The 14,065-nt window shown below is 37.1% G+C and overlaps 1 protein-coding gene across 1 annotated transcript in view; it reads right to left on the reverse strand.

The window, feature by feature from the left end:
- LOC106870739 (DNA-directed RNA polymerase III subunit RPC1) overlaps positions 1–14,065 on the reverse strand; it is a 118,010-nt gene that overhangs the window by 22,235 nt on the left and 81,710 nt on the right. The window lies entirely within an intron of this gene.

Raw genomic sequence — 14,065 nt, forward strand, 5'->3', positions numbered from 1 at the left:
GATTTCACTTGGCTTGATGGATTTTTACAAGTACAACATGTCGCCAAATGTCTTGGGCGCTAGTCATTGCCTCCATGAGGCCCAGTGTTTGAAGATCATGATTCACTACCTCATCCCATGTCTTCCTGGGTCTCCCTCTTCCACAGCTTCCTTCCACTGGTACTGCTTCTTACAGCTGTCCACATTCATATGCATCACCTGACCATACCAATGCAGTCATCTCTCTTGCACACCACATCTTATGCCTTTTATGCCCAACTTTTCTCTCAAGATGTTTACACTCTATCATGCATGCACACTGACATTGCACATCCAGCAAAGCACACTAGCTTCGTTTTTTTGAAGCCTACGCATGTCCACAGCAGTCACAGGCCATGTTTCACTGCTGTTTAGCATGGCTATTTGCACACAGGCATCATACAATCTGCCTTTCACTCTGAGGGAGAGGCTCTTCGTTACCAACAGAAGTAGAAGCTCTTTGAACTTTTCTCAACTTATTCTTATTCTAGCAGCTATGCTTCCAGAGCATCCAATCCCCGCTACTCACTTGATCACCCAGGTAACAGAAGCTATCAACTACTTTTAGTTTTTCCCTCTGGCATTTGATGGAGTCTATTTTCTGTACATTTTTAGTGTTAATCATACCGATGCACCTTCCACACATAAAAACTATTTTTCCTGTTAACCTTCCTCTGATATTACTGCACTTTTTATACTCTATAGTTTACACCAGATGCATCTTATGGAATTTCTACCTATGCCTTTCCTATAGATCAAGCAGGGCCATCTACCTGAGTGGGGTTGTGATTTGTCTGCTTTCCTACTTACTAAGACTTTGGTTTTTGCTAGGTTAACTCTAAGGCCCTTTAATTCTAAACCTTGCTTCCACATTTGAAACTTCTTCTAGCTCTGGTAGTGATTCAGCTATAAGAACAAGGTCATTAGCATAGAGGAGCTCCCAGGGGCAGCCTGTCTTAAATTCCTCTGTTATTGCCTGGAGGACTATGATGAACAAGAGGAGGCTGAGGACTGATCCTTGGTGAACCCCTATTTGTACTGTGAATTCTTCACTATACTCACCTCACTGACAACATCCCTCTACAGCTCTCACCAATCACTTGTCTATCCCTAGTTTCCACACTGCCCACCAGATAAGGGATCGGGGGACCCTGTCAAAGGCTTTCTCCGTGTCAACAAAAGCCAGGTACAGAGGTTTATCTTTGACTATGTATTTCTCCTGCAGCTGCCTTACCAGAAATATAGCATCAATTGTGCTTCTTCCTGGCACAAAACCAAACTGCATCTCATCTACACTAACTCACTTCCTAATTTGTTGGGCTATGACCCTCTCCATGACTTTCATCACCTGATCAAACAATTTGATAGCTCTGTAATTATTTCTATCTAACACATCACCTTTACCTTTGTAGCAGTTGACTATGGTACTGCTACACCAGCCATTGGGTATGACTCCTTCGTGTACCACTTGGTTAACAATACGGGTGACTAAACCATAACCTACACTGCCAGATATTTTAAGCATCTCTGCAGTGATTCCTGATGGGCCTGTGCTTTCCTTGTCTTCATGTCCTTAACTGCTTTATTTACTAAGCCACTATCAATTCGGATAGCTGGTCCCTCAGTTGGGTCAACATTTGGCAAGCTCTCCTTCTCCCATTCATTCTCTACATTTAGCAGCCTTTCATAATGGTGTTTCTAAGCCTCTTGCTTTGCAGAAACATTAAATGCAAGTGAACCATCATCCATGTGGACACATTTCTCTCCAGTGACATCATGATTTTCTCTCACACACTGGGGAACTACTTTGGAGAATTTTAGTCAAACAAATCAATCCTAGCAACAACAACAACTGAAAGAACAACAACAACAATTACTATTACAGCAACAATGCTACAATTAATGAATAGTAACTCATCAAAAAATGCTGAAAAGATGTTCTCACCAGATTATGCTGCAAACTCAATAACAGAATTTAAGAAAGAACTAGACGAAGGAGTAACTATAGAAGATACTAGCAGTATAACCCGACCTTGTCCGGGTGTGACTTATTATGCCATCTACGATAAGTCTTGCTAGCTGAAAATCAACTAAAAAAGAAAGCCTTACAACGAAAAAACCCTTATGATGTAAATATGTTCATAATTCAAAAGACGATGAAATTAGTAGGGAAAGTCTGAAGGCTGTTTTGCGTAAAATTATTAAGCATACGTAAATTTCATCCGTGCAATTGGCTATAGAAATGCTTGTGCAAAACAACTTTTTGCGCTGCCCTGATTATACATAGCAGAGTAATCCCTTTTAGCAGGAGCTGGAACGGCAATTTCTGATGAAGCAATTGCTGGCGATCTGTTGCTAAACAGTTTTGCCAGAATTCTATCAGATTGGGCAGAAGGTGTTGATGCACCATTTTGCATTATGTTCAAAGTAGCTACTGGAATGTGGTGAATTGCTGCAGTCTGTGGCTGTCATTCTAAACCGGTTGCTGTCTTTCCCCAGCAAACTCTCTTCTTTGGAGGCATAATCTATGTATATATTAAACAGAACAACAAAAGTTATAATAGATGGCAGGGTTGGTACTTTTCACATATCTGTAATTTTTCAGATTAACACCCGCACGATTACCCAACCCTAATCCTAAACCTAATCCTAACACTAACCCTAACACTAACCCTTAACCCTAACCCTAATAAACGTAACCGTAACATTAATCCTAAACCCTAACCCTGACCCTAAAACCCTAACCCTAACACTCTAGTGAAATCGTGGTAAATTTACAAAACATTGACGAACTTGAGTTATATTTTACTGAATGATTGTGTACTTGCACGTGTATGCTTTTGAGAGAGCGAGAGAGGAAGAGGTAGAGACGGGGAGAGAAAGGAATAGGGGTAGTTAAAAGTTTTCTTATGACTGCTTCTCTTCACTGCCTATTACTTCATTAGAAATCTAAGGATGCACATAAGCACATAATAGAGAAAAATGAAACAAATATGGACGACTTGCTCCGAAACACCACCGAGTGGGGAACACTTCTCAAAAATAACCTGCAGTTGTTTCCTTCAAAATTCCTACATGCTTGAAATGTACATACATCAAGGTACATTTGTACAAAATTTCATGAAAAAATATTCATTTTCCTGGAAGTTAAGAGGAATTTCCGAATATTGTACCCCACCCCCTTCCAAAACACTTTCACCGAAATTTTTTGTATATTTGGAATCTACATAATAAATAATATATGCATAGAAAATTTCATTAAAAAATATTCATTTTTATGAAAGTTATGACCTTCCAAAGTTGGGGGATACAACTCTGTAGTTATGCCATCAATGTTTTGTAAATATACCACGATGTGAATGATTGTGTTTAATTGCACGTGTATACGTTTGAGAGAGGAAGAGGGGAAGAAATGAATAGAGATTGAGAGCAATGTGTATGTTGTTGTCACAGGTCATGTATGTGTGGTTGTGTGTGTTTTTACGTATCTATGTTATGAAAAATAGGTAAAGAACACTGAGATGAAAGTTTAATCTATGACGTTGTATGTATCACTTTCTCTCTCTCTCCCTCTCCCTCTTTAACTCTTACTCTCTATATTTTTATGTTGAGCGCGTGTGTAAGAATGGCGTTCCAGGTAGAAGGGATGAAATATAAAAGTTGCTAGAAACAACAGCCAAATCTCCCTTAAATCACACAAAGTAAACGGAATTTTAAAAATCTAATTACTGCACTGGAAAGTTCACATCGAGAAAATTCCATTGATGTAAAAAAATTTACGAAAAAGTGGAAAATGTGGATTTCTATAAACATTCAAAAAGGCTTCACACAGACACAACTTCAGATTTATATATTAAGAAGATGAACAGATCTTCGATAAAGAGTGCAAAGATTGCGATAACAATATAAAAATGCGTCTAATCTTAAGAAAACTGGCAGCAGGAGAACGTGAGCATTACAGCAATTACGTACTCCCAAAAAATCCTTCTGACATAAACTTTAAAAATATAATAGACATATTGTGTAAAATTCTTAATGACAAAAGCTCGTTGTTCAAATACTCTGGAAATGTTTGAACCCAGAAAAGAACAACGATGAGGACTACATCACATATGCTGGTAGAGTTAACATATGCTGGTAGAGTTAACAGTTCAAACTGGATGAGTTAAAGCCAGATATGTTCAAGTGCCTGATATTTACTCAAGGACTAACTGCAGAAAAAGATCCAGAAAAGCTGGAACAAAACCGAGCTGTAACCTTACAGCAAGTGTCAGAAAGGTGTGAAAGAATAGTAAATTTAAGGCACGACACAGAGAAAATTGAACATAAAGATTGCTCCCAAGTGAAACAAGTGCAAAACAGGCAGAATAGAAATCTGGTATGTACTAAAATTCAGCACAAACAGGACAAAAATCAGGAAACAAACCAATGTTTTGCTTGTGGAGGTCTACACCTGAGAAAAAACTGCCCATTTAAGAAAGCAGAATGTTTCTGTTATGGAAAAATTGAACATGTAAAAGCGCACTGTAAAAGGAGAAATAAAAAGTGGAAAGTGGAACATGGTATGTGAATTATCAGTGACCTTAGAAGACATAAAACAAAATGCAGAAAAGGACAAATTCATAACAGAAATGAAAAGACAGTAAAAGTAAATAGGAACAGGACTGGTGCAAAACGAAACCAAGACATGAACCTACACTTAATTTGTGATGGCATACTGATGTATATACAGACAGTAATAATACCTGAAACACTGCAAAAGACAAGGAAGAAAGCTTTAATGCGTAGCTACATGTATTGGCTAAAAGTGGATAGAGAAATTGAAAATTTAGTGAAAGGCTGCAGAGGATGTGCACTCGCAGCAAAATTACCAACAATAAAAAGTGAACCTTGGCCAAAAGTAGATGTGCTGTGGTCGAGACAACACATAAATTTCACTGGTTCCTTAAATGGTTCATACTACTTAGTGGTAATAGATAGTTTCTCTAAATGGCCAGAAATTTGTAAGTGTAAAAAGCCAACCTACTCAACTGCGACAAATTTTCTACATGCGTTATTTGCAAGATTTGGCCTCCCAGATGTGATAGTGTCTAACAACGAAACCCGATTTGTGTCTTTTGAGATTAAAAAGTTTTGTAAAATATTTGCTGTAGAACATGTAACTAAGGCACCATACCATCCCAGATCTAACAGACAAACAAAACGCTTTTTCAATACGTTCAAGAGAACCCTAAAGAAGTTGAATAAGGAAGTCACAGATGAGGTAGCTCTACAGCAATTCTTAAGAGTATGCCATGTGACACCAAATCCAAGTACAGCAGCAGGTATGTCACCAGCAGAACTGATGTTTGCAAGGAAAATAAAATCAGTCTTCGACAAATTACTACCTGGTGAGAAAAGAAAAGTTGCAATGGATAATACAGCAAGATATTTCAAAATCGGTGAAAATGTATTTGCTAGGGCATATAAGAATGGAAAACAAAGTTGGGAAGATGGTATGATTACCAAATGCATAGGAAAAATGCTATACTTGATAAAAGAAAGAAAATGGGTATACAACAGACACATGAATCAACTAAAAAAAAGATTTGTTTAGAGTGAACCCAAGAGAATGGAAGAACCAATGGAAGAATGCCACTACAGATAATTGAACCCAGATGCACAAGCAAAAGAAAAAGAAAATGTACGGAGTTCCTGGAAGTAGGTCCCAAATGGAAAAAATATTAAATCCGTAAATGTATGAAAAAAAAAAAACTCAAGAAAGGGAGGTGGGGTGATGTAAAAATTATTGCTAATAAAAGAAATAAAATTACACTCCCTAAGAAAAAAAGAAAACTTAAAAGGGAGTAATAGTAATAACACCCCTCCCACATGATGAGTGGTATATGCTAGTTGTTATAGATACTGTGATATAGATAGCCATGTCTTTACTTGTCTAACTATACTGCTATACCAGAGTGGACATTATAACAGTCTGACAGAGAATTACAACAGTTTGACAACTGGTGTTGGTTTGTTTATGTCCTTGTAACTTAGCTGTTCAGAAAAAGAGACCAGTAAAAAAGAAAGTAAGTACTTGGGTCAATTTGTTTAACTAAACATTCTTCATGGTGGTACTCCAATATTACCACAATCCAATGGCTGAAACAAGTAAATGATAAAAAACAAATATATCTACTAGCTTAAAAGCTGCACTCTGTGCAGACTTTTAAACTAACTCTTGAGGAGGACTAATTGGGCCTGTGGCCCTAAACTAAAGGGAGCCAAATAGCATGACTACAATACATCTATAATGACTATATGTCCCGGTGGGGTTTGATCAGAGGTTAAGGACAGATGAGAATTCTATTGTTCCAGTCCCAATTTGAATTCCAACTGTTGGCCAATTTGTCCCTAAGTTCTTATCTCAACGTAAAAGTAACAAAGTGAATGTCATTTATCTCTTCCTTGATTTCTTACGTCATTTGACAAACACCAACAAAGATGGCATGAATCAGCCAAGCTTTACCTGCTAGAAATAGCAACCCAAATGCTTTTAAATCAGATCCCAATGCTTAGATGTTCAAGAACCAAGTGAAAAGCAAGATTTTCAATCCCAGGATCATCCCGATTCCAAAAAGGCATAATATATCTATGTAGAGTGGTGGCAGCTTGTAAATAAAATTAGTGGGGTGCTGCTTCAGAAAATTTTTAGCCATTGTTTTAATATTGTGTAAAAGGAAACAAACATATAAGAAGAATATTTATACATAAACTTGATTGGTTAACATTTTAGCCACTGCCAGGTAGTATGTTTAATTTGTTCACTGAATACTGCCACAAACTGACCCTTGTTTTTCAAAAATCTCCCCTAAATCACAAAATAAGGGGGTAAAATCTGCCCTATTTTTCAAATTCTGGCAGCAACACTGGAGCTTAGAAGCAGGATAATAATCTAATTTTACACTTTATCACATTCAAGAATATAAACACGTTTTTAAGTACAACACACGCGGAGTCAAAAAGAAACACTACCTTTCACCAGTACTGCGTGAATGACAGTGCTGTCTCTCCCTAGCCTGAAGCTACCTGTCTCGAACATGTGAGCATGTGCACAACAGCTAAACACTGTGTTGCTGGAACTGTGAAGCGCACAGTTCTATACAAAGATTTTTGTATTTTTTTCATAATCTAGGGGATGGCTACCTACATTAAGCTTAAGGATTATATAATATACAAGTATAAAGAAAGAATTAAAGAAAAAAAGGACTAATTATATTGAATGTCATCGATAATATTGAGTGGAAATAGGGGGTGTTGCAGTTCCGCAGTGCTTATAGACAAGCTGCCACTGAAGTAGAGCAAACGTAGACTGAGATACAGGGGTCCCAGACAGACAGAATTTTTTCAATGTGTACAAATAACACAGGAAAAATAAATAGTTACCAGAGTAGCAAAAATTTAGTTCCTATAAATAATTTCTACCAATCTATAAAATTCCACCTTTAACTGTCTTCTTACATTTCATCTCCGCTACATGTATCTATTTCCATGCTTTTAAGCTTTATTCCCATTCATCTATCACGCTATATTTCTCCACTCTTAATTTTCTGTTAATTTCTTTCTTTCTCCTTCTTTTTCTCTAAATTACCTTTGACGTTAAATCTATTAACGTTCTTTTTAAAAAGTAACTTGCCAGCATTCCCCTTCATCATATACATGGTAATCAAATTCAGTTAAAATGGCTTATTGATGTGTTTTGTTTCTCTTTTTCTCCCTGACGAGATGATTGCACTGTTTTACATCATTTTATTCCCTCCGGAATAATATCAATGTTTTCTTTGAAACATATGTCGGAAGTATAAAGATTTGAATAACAACTGCGTTTGGCTCCATTTCTTAATTTATCTGTTATACAAAAACATTTCACTTAACCCTGGAATTTCTACCTTTATAAGTAGGCTGTAATATCCTTGGCACTTATGTGAATTTCTGCTACCCTGGTAACTATTTATTTTTTTTTTTCCCATGTTATTTGTCCACACTGAAAATATACGCATACATTTATATACACTTCAACCAGGTTTCCATATAACCCGCAAATAAAATAGTTACCACATGTGGAGTTATTTGATATAAATGCATCTCTTAAGGATATACCCATTCCCCCATGGAAGGTTTTTCTTAACTCATTAGTAAGACAAACTCTTTTATTAACCGTATTAGATGGCTTGCTTTCTTCTTTGACAATAAAGACATTAAACAACCTTCTAACGATCTAACTTCTGAATTAAGCAAATTTTTTAAATCTAAAAACAATCCTCCACCTAACCCAATATTGAAACAGTTTGAAGACGATCTCTGGTCTATTGTAAGGAATGTGAAACTCCACCGTTCACCCTTAAGGAACAAACATCTGAGGTATCTTCACAATATCACCAAAGAAATTCACAACATTGATGGCATACTGGTTCAATCTGATAAAACAGGAAACTTATACAGACTTACCAAGGATTACTATCTAGAATTGCTTAGAAAAGAAATACAAAAGAATTATAGGATTACTGGTAAAAGTGCAATCAGGAAAGCCAACCCTGAGGCGAAGAAAATTATGAAGAAATATAACTTACAGATGACGACTGAACCTCTTGATCCTAAACAACCTCGTTTTATTTTAAAAAACCACAAACCAAATTTTTTTAATAACCCAACCTTACGACTTATTTGTCCTTCTAGCTCTGATATCAGTGAACTTAGCAAAAATATTCTAGATAAATATATTCCTCCTTTAGTTAAAAAATTAAGCTTAGTTTATGGTCTAAATCGTTCCAAGTGGTTGACTGGTTTAATTCTATTAGTAACAAGAAATGCACTAAGTTTATCCAGTTTGACATTTCTAGTTACTATTGTTCTGTTAACCCAATTGTACTCAACAAAGCACTCTGGTTCACACACAACAAAGCAGGTCTCACTTGGGATGAAATTAGTGTGGTATTATTGCCAGAAAATCCATCATTAAATTTTTAAAGCAAGCTGTGGGTTCATAAAAATACACCTGACAGTTTTGATGTCACGATGGGAAGTTCTGACTCAGCACAACTGGCTGATTTGGTCAGTATATATATCCTTTATGAGATGGCTGACCAATTTCCAAACGTTAATGGAGGTTTGTATTGTGAAGATTGTCTACTCTACCTTCAAAATGTTTCTAACCAAAAATTATAAAGGGTTAAAAATAGGTTGGTTAAATTTTTCTGAAACATGGGCTTAAACATTGTTTTCGATGATGATATAACTAAAGCCAACTTTTTGGACATTACTCTTACATAATGATTCATCCCATACTATAAACCCTCAACTAATTTAAAATATATTAGCTCTTTCAGTAATCATTCAAAGGCTATTACAAGGAATTTAGTTAGAAATATTTCACTTAGACTTTCTAGATTATCTGCTAATGTTGATATCTTCAACGATAAAGCTGAATTTTATAACTCTGCCTTACTTAAAGCAGGCTATAAAGAAAAAATTTACCTATATTAACCCTATTGACATGAATTCTACCTCTATTAATCAGGACATGAAAACACATCATAACAGTAATAACAATATTAATTTTAGTTTGAATAACAACACTAAATCAAACAAATGTAATTTTGCAGCGTAAAGGAGACAACAGTTCTTTTTGTCCCTTTATATGTAATAAAAATAAGTCTAGGTGTGTCCTAGTAAAACTGTTTGGTTGATAATTCCTTATGGTAAGCAGATCAAATCCAACCTCCCTTACCAGTTTCATGAAGCTATAGATAAGAATTTCCAAAAAATTCAAGATACCATTCCATCATCAATTCACACCAAATTGGAATAGGGTTTTCAAACACCAAAAACCTTTCACAAATCATCTCTTTGCATAACAATAAGTTCTTAAATACAAATCCACTTAATGAAAATAATAACATTGATATTATTAGCGCTAACCATTCTTTGAACAATAATAACAACAATATCAATATTTCTGATATAAATTTGAATCATGTTCATTTCCTTAGCAGTAATTCTAAGACTAGAAACTCTGTGTATCAATGTAGAATTACTTCCAGTTCTGATGTCTTTTTTTACATAGGTAGTTTATCATCTCAGTTGTCAAAAAGAATATCTAACCATTACTCTGCATTTAGATATATCAATAAATGCAACAATACTGGGCTTAGTAAATTAATTTGGTCTCTAAAGGAACATAATAAACAATTTGATTTGGAATGGAACGTTCTATCAAGATCCTTCCCATATGATAAAGGTAAATTTTTTGTGTCCACTCTGTAACAAAGAACAATTTCTCATTCTGTTCTCGTAGAATTCTCTTGTAAACACATTTGAAGAATGCATTAATCATTGCAAACATTGGCAAAGACATGCCTTTAGTTCTAATAAGTAATTTCTACCAATCTATAATATTTGATCTTTAACTGTCTTCTTACATTTCATTTCTACTACATATATCTATTTCCATGCTTTTAAGCTTTATTCCCATTCATCTCATCATCATCATCATTGTTTAACGTCCGTTTTCCATGCTGGCATGGGTTGCATGGTTTGACTGAGGACTGGCAAGCCTGGAGGCTACACCAGACTCCAATCTGATCTCGCAATGTTTCTACAGCTGGATGCCCTTGCTAACGCCAACCACTCCAAGAGTGTAGTGTGTGCTTTTTATGTGCCACCAGCATGGGAGCCAATCAGATGGCACTGACATCAGCCACGTTTGGATGGTGCTTTTTACGTGCTACTAGCACAGAGCCAGTTGGGGAGAGGGGGGCTGGCATCAACCCTGTTCGGATGGTGCTTTTTACATGCCAATGGCATGGGAACCCAGTCAGGTGGCACTGGCAATGACCCACGCATGAATGGTGCTTATTGCGTGCCACCAGCCTGGGAGACAGTCAGGCAGCACTGGCATTGGACACAACTACAATTTCCATTTGATTGTGATTTGATTTGATTTTGATTTTACTTGACTCAATAGGTCTCCCCAAGCACGGCATGTCACCCAATGATTCAAAGGTACTTTTTACTTAAAATATTGTAGCAAAGAATGCCACTTCTAATTTATCCCTCTTTACAGTTCTCATCTTTTAAATTTATTGTACAAAACTGTAACGGACACTAGACATGACTAACACATTGTATTCATAGCCTTAGACTGAGTTAGCTAGGATTTCATCATAGCTAAAAATAAATTGACAGCTCCCATAGTGAAAACCTTAAATTGGCGCCCTTTTTGTAAATCAGCAGCAGGATTTCACCATAGCTAAAAATAGATTGTCTACCTCGCTGCTGACTATAAATACAGCACTGAGTAGATGGGCAGTCTGAAATTGGTTTCTGACTCCAACATATGAACAGCTGTTTTAACTGCTATCAACTCAGCCAAGATATTCACATGTAATAAGAGCGGTTTTAACTGCTACCAACTCAGCTGAGATATGCAACAACCCAGAACAGCAGTTTTCACTGCTATCAACAAACATGCTTTCTCCGCATATAACTCGTAGCTAGTTATACACATTTATAATGTAGCAATATGTTTCGATGTCCACTCAACACAGTATCATTTATACTAAATAAATGAAGTTATACTCCGATTACCGAGTCTCTGCAGTTTATTCAAATCCAACAGACCAACTCACTACGACAGGACACATATCCACTACAAAACTGTTTAGCCAATTTGTAAGTTTGTCTAATTAGTCACTTTTTTCTGTATTTAAGGTAGTAAATTAGCCAAATTCTACTTAAATAAGTATAGTGTTATTAGTAAACTATAACAAAATAATTTTTAATATTAACCATAGTGAATCTCTTATCAGTTTCTTTTCCTGTTTCTTTTTCCGTTGCCCCGCTCTGCACCACCCAGTCCACACTCTCCCGTCCCTCTTCCTGCTCTGCTTGTAGCCCTCCTCAGGTGCACCATGCCTTCGTGTACCCCACTCCACATGTGAAACACACCGGTGGCCCACCCTCCACAGCAACTCACAGTCTCACATTCTCCAGCAGCACAACCTCATCCACCACATTGTTCAAGTATTCCATTGTTGCCTGAATCATCAATTCGATACCACATCCCCAGCAATCCACTTTCTGGGTCCTTGCAGCCTTCAGAATCCTCCTATCCTTCACACTACATATCATGGCTGTCATCAGCCATTCCGCCCTCAACTCGGGCGGCACCCCACCCACTCGCACCCTGGCCACACATCTGCTGCAGCACGAAGGCAAGAGCATCCATTTCTCCATCCCTACTGCCTCTGTGGAGCGCTTCACTACTTCCTCCTCCCATGCAAAGCACACCTCCACAGTGGCGCATCCTCCCCCTCTCGTAATGCATGTTGTAAATCCCCTTATATTCCCAACACACTCCTTTATGGCCTCCATTGGTGCCACATCCATTCCTCTTGTAGCCGCCCTCATAGTTCCAAATACAGCCGTTCTTCCCGTCACGCTGGCCGACAGCTCTTCAGGCAGTGTCAGCTTCAAAACTCCTCCCTCCCCTGTGACCAACCACTCACTCTCCTTCATCTTTCTAGGCTCCACCTTCATCTCGCGGACCTCCAACTGTCGCGCATCCACTCCTTTGCCCGCCGCAGCCGCACAACTTGGGCCAGCCTCCGGCGCCGCCTCCACTTTCCCACAATGGGAAACAAAACAACAATCAACGAAGCAACAACTAAACAACAATTCAATCAACAATGGCAACAATTCGATAAACAGTTCAACTTAGACTCACGCAATAACTTCACAGAGACGGGATACCGCTAAGCAGTTCGTCCAGCATGCTAACGTTATACTGCCAACTCACTGCGTTAGAATGTAAACATCCATTTTAGAAATATATTCTTATCTTAACATTATTGGGGTGTTACTTTTTACTTCCTCACTTGCTGACAATAAATTTCATAACATTTCACCTCCTAACTTTTTTTTCTACTAATTTTTGTTCAATGTGACTAACGATTCTGAATTCACCATGCATTTTTCTATCATTTAAGCCTAAGAAAAGCATATTTTTATTTTAAAATACAAAAATTTATGTTAATTGAAGATGAATAGGTGCCTTACTGCCCACCTTTAGAGCTAACATATTTTGATGTAACTTTTTTTCTACTGAACCAAATCTCAGTTGAGGAAGTGTCCTCTTTAAAACTGTTAACAGTTTGCAATTTAGTTGAGAACTAAATTAGTGGTGAAGCTTCGAAGTTGCTGCAATTGACGAAATGTTGAAGAATATATTCAACCATTACTGTGGTTGAATGATATATATTATTTATATGATTGAATGCCACGCATCGATTTCCAAGTAAGTTTACCTTAATAATTCTAATGCAACTCTATTTTACTGTTCTCTTTCTCTTTCCCCCTTTGTTTCCTCTCTTCCTTTCTCTAATTCTTTTTATCTCCCATTCTCCCTCTTTCGTTTTTTTTCTCTCTCATCCTTTCTCTATTTCTTTTCCTCTCCCCTTCACCATTCTCTATTTGTCCCTCTCTCTTTCTCACTCTTCCTCCTTTACTCTCTCATCGCTCACACATGACCATCGGCCATCTTTCTTTTCCTAATTTGAGCTTCTTTCTTTCCTTTCAATCAGCTACACAGATCAGACACATTCTTGTCTGTTTCCTCTCCTATCTTTTCCTAGCTTGTTCCTCCAGTGTTCGCCATCTCACCTCATTATGGCTTAGCAGCCCTTAGTGTTTGTTTTTAATGTCCTGTTTTTGTTACCAGCTTTGACCCTCTGCAAATCCCAAATTTTATTTTGCTTTGCGCTCAAAATGTGTATATAAAATAGCCGACAACTGATGAAGGGTCGTTCTTTGTTACTTGTCTTGTTTTCCATTTGTTTCTTTCGTTGTTTGCAAAAAATGATCGTATTCCATGTTTTCATATTTCATGTTGTTTACGTTTTATGATGTCCTGTACCCATATATGCATATACATATATAAGTATGTACATATATGTATGCATATATATATACATATATATTACTCGTTTCAGTCATCAGAAAGTAGTCATGC

The sequence above is a fragment of the Octopus bimaculoides genome, chromosome 7, assembly GCF_046866305.1.
Source record: "Octopus bimaculoides isolate indiv1 chromosome 7, ASM4686630v1, whole genome shotgun sequence".
NCBI classification, from domain to species: Eukaryota; Metazoa; Mollusca; class Cephalopoda; order Octopoda; family Octopodidae; genus Octopus; species Octopus bimaculoides.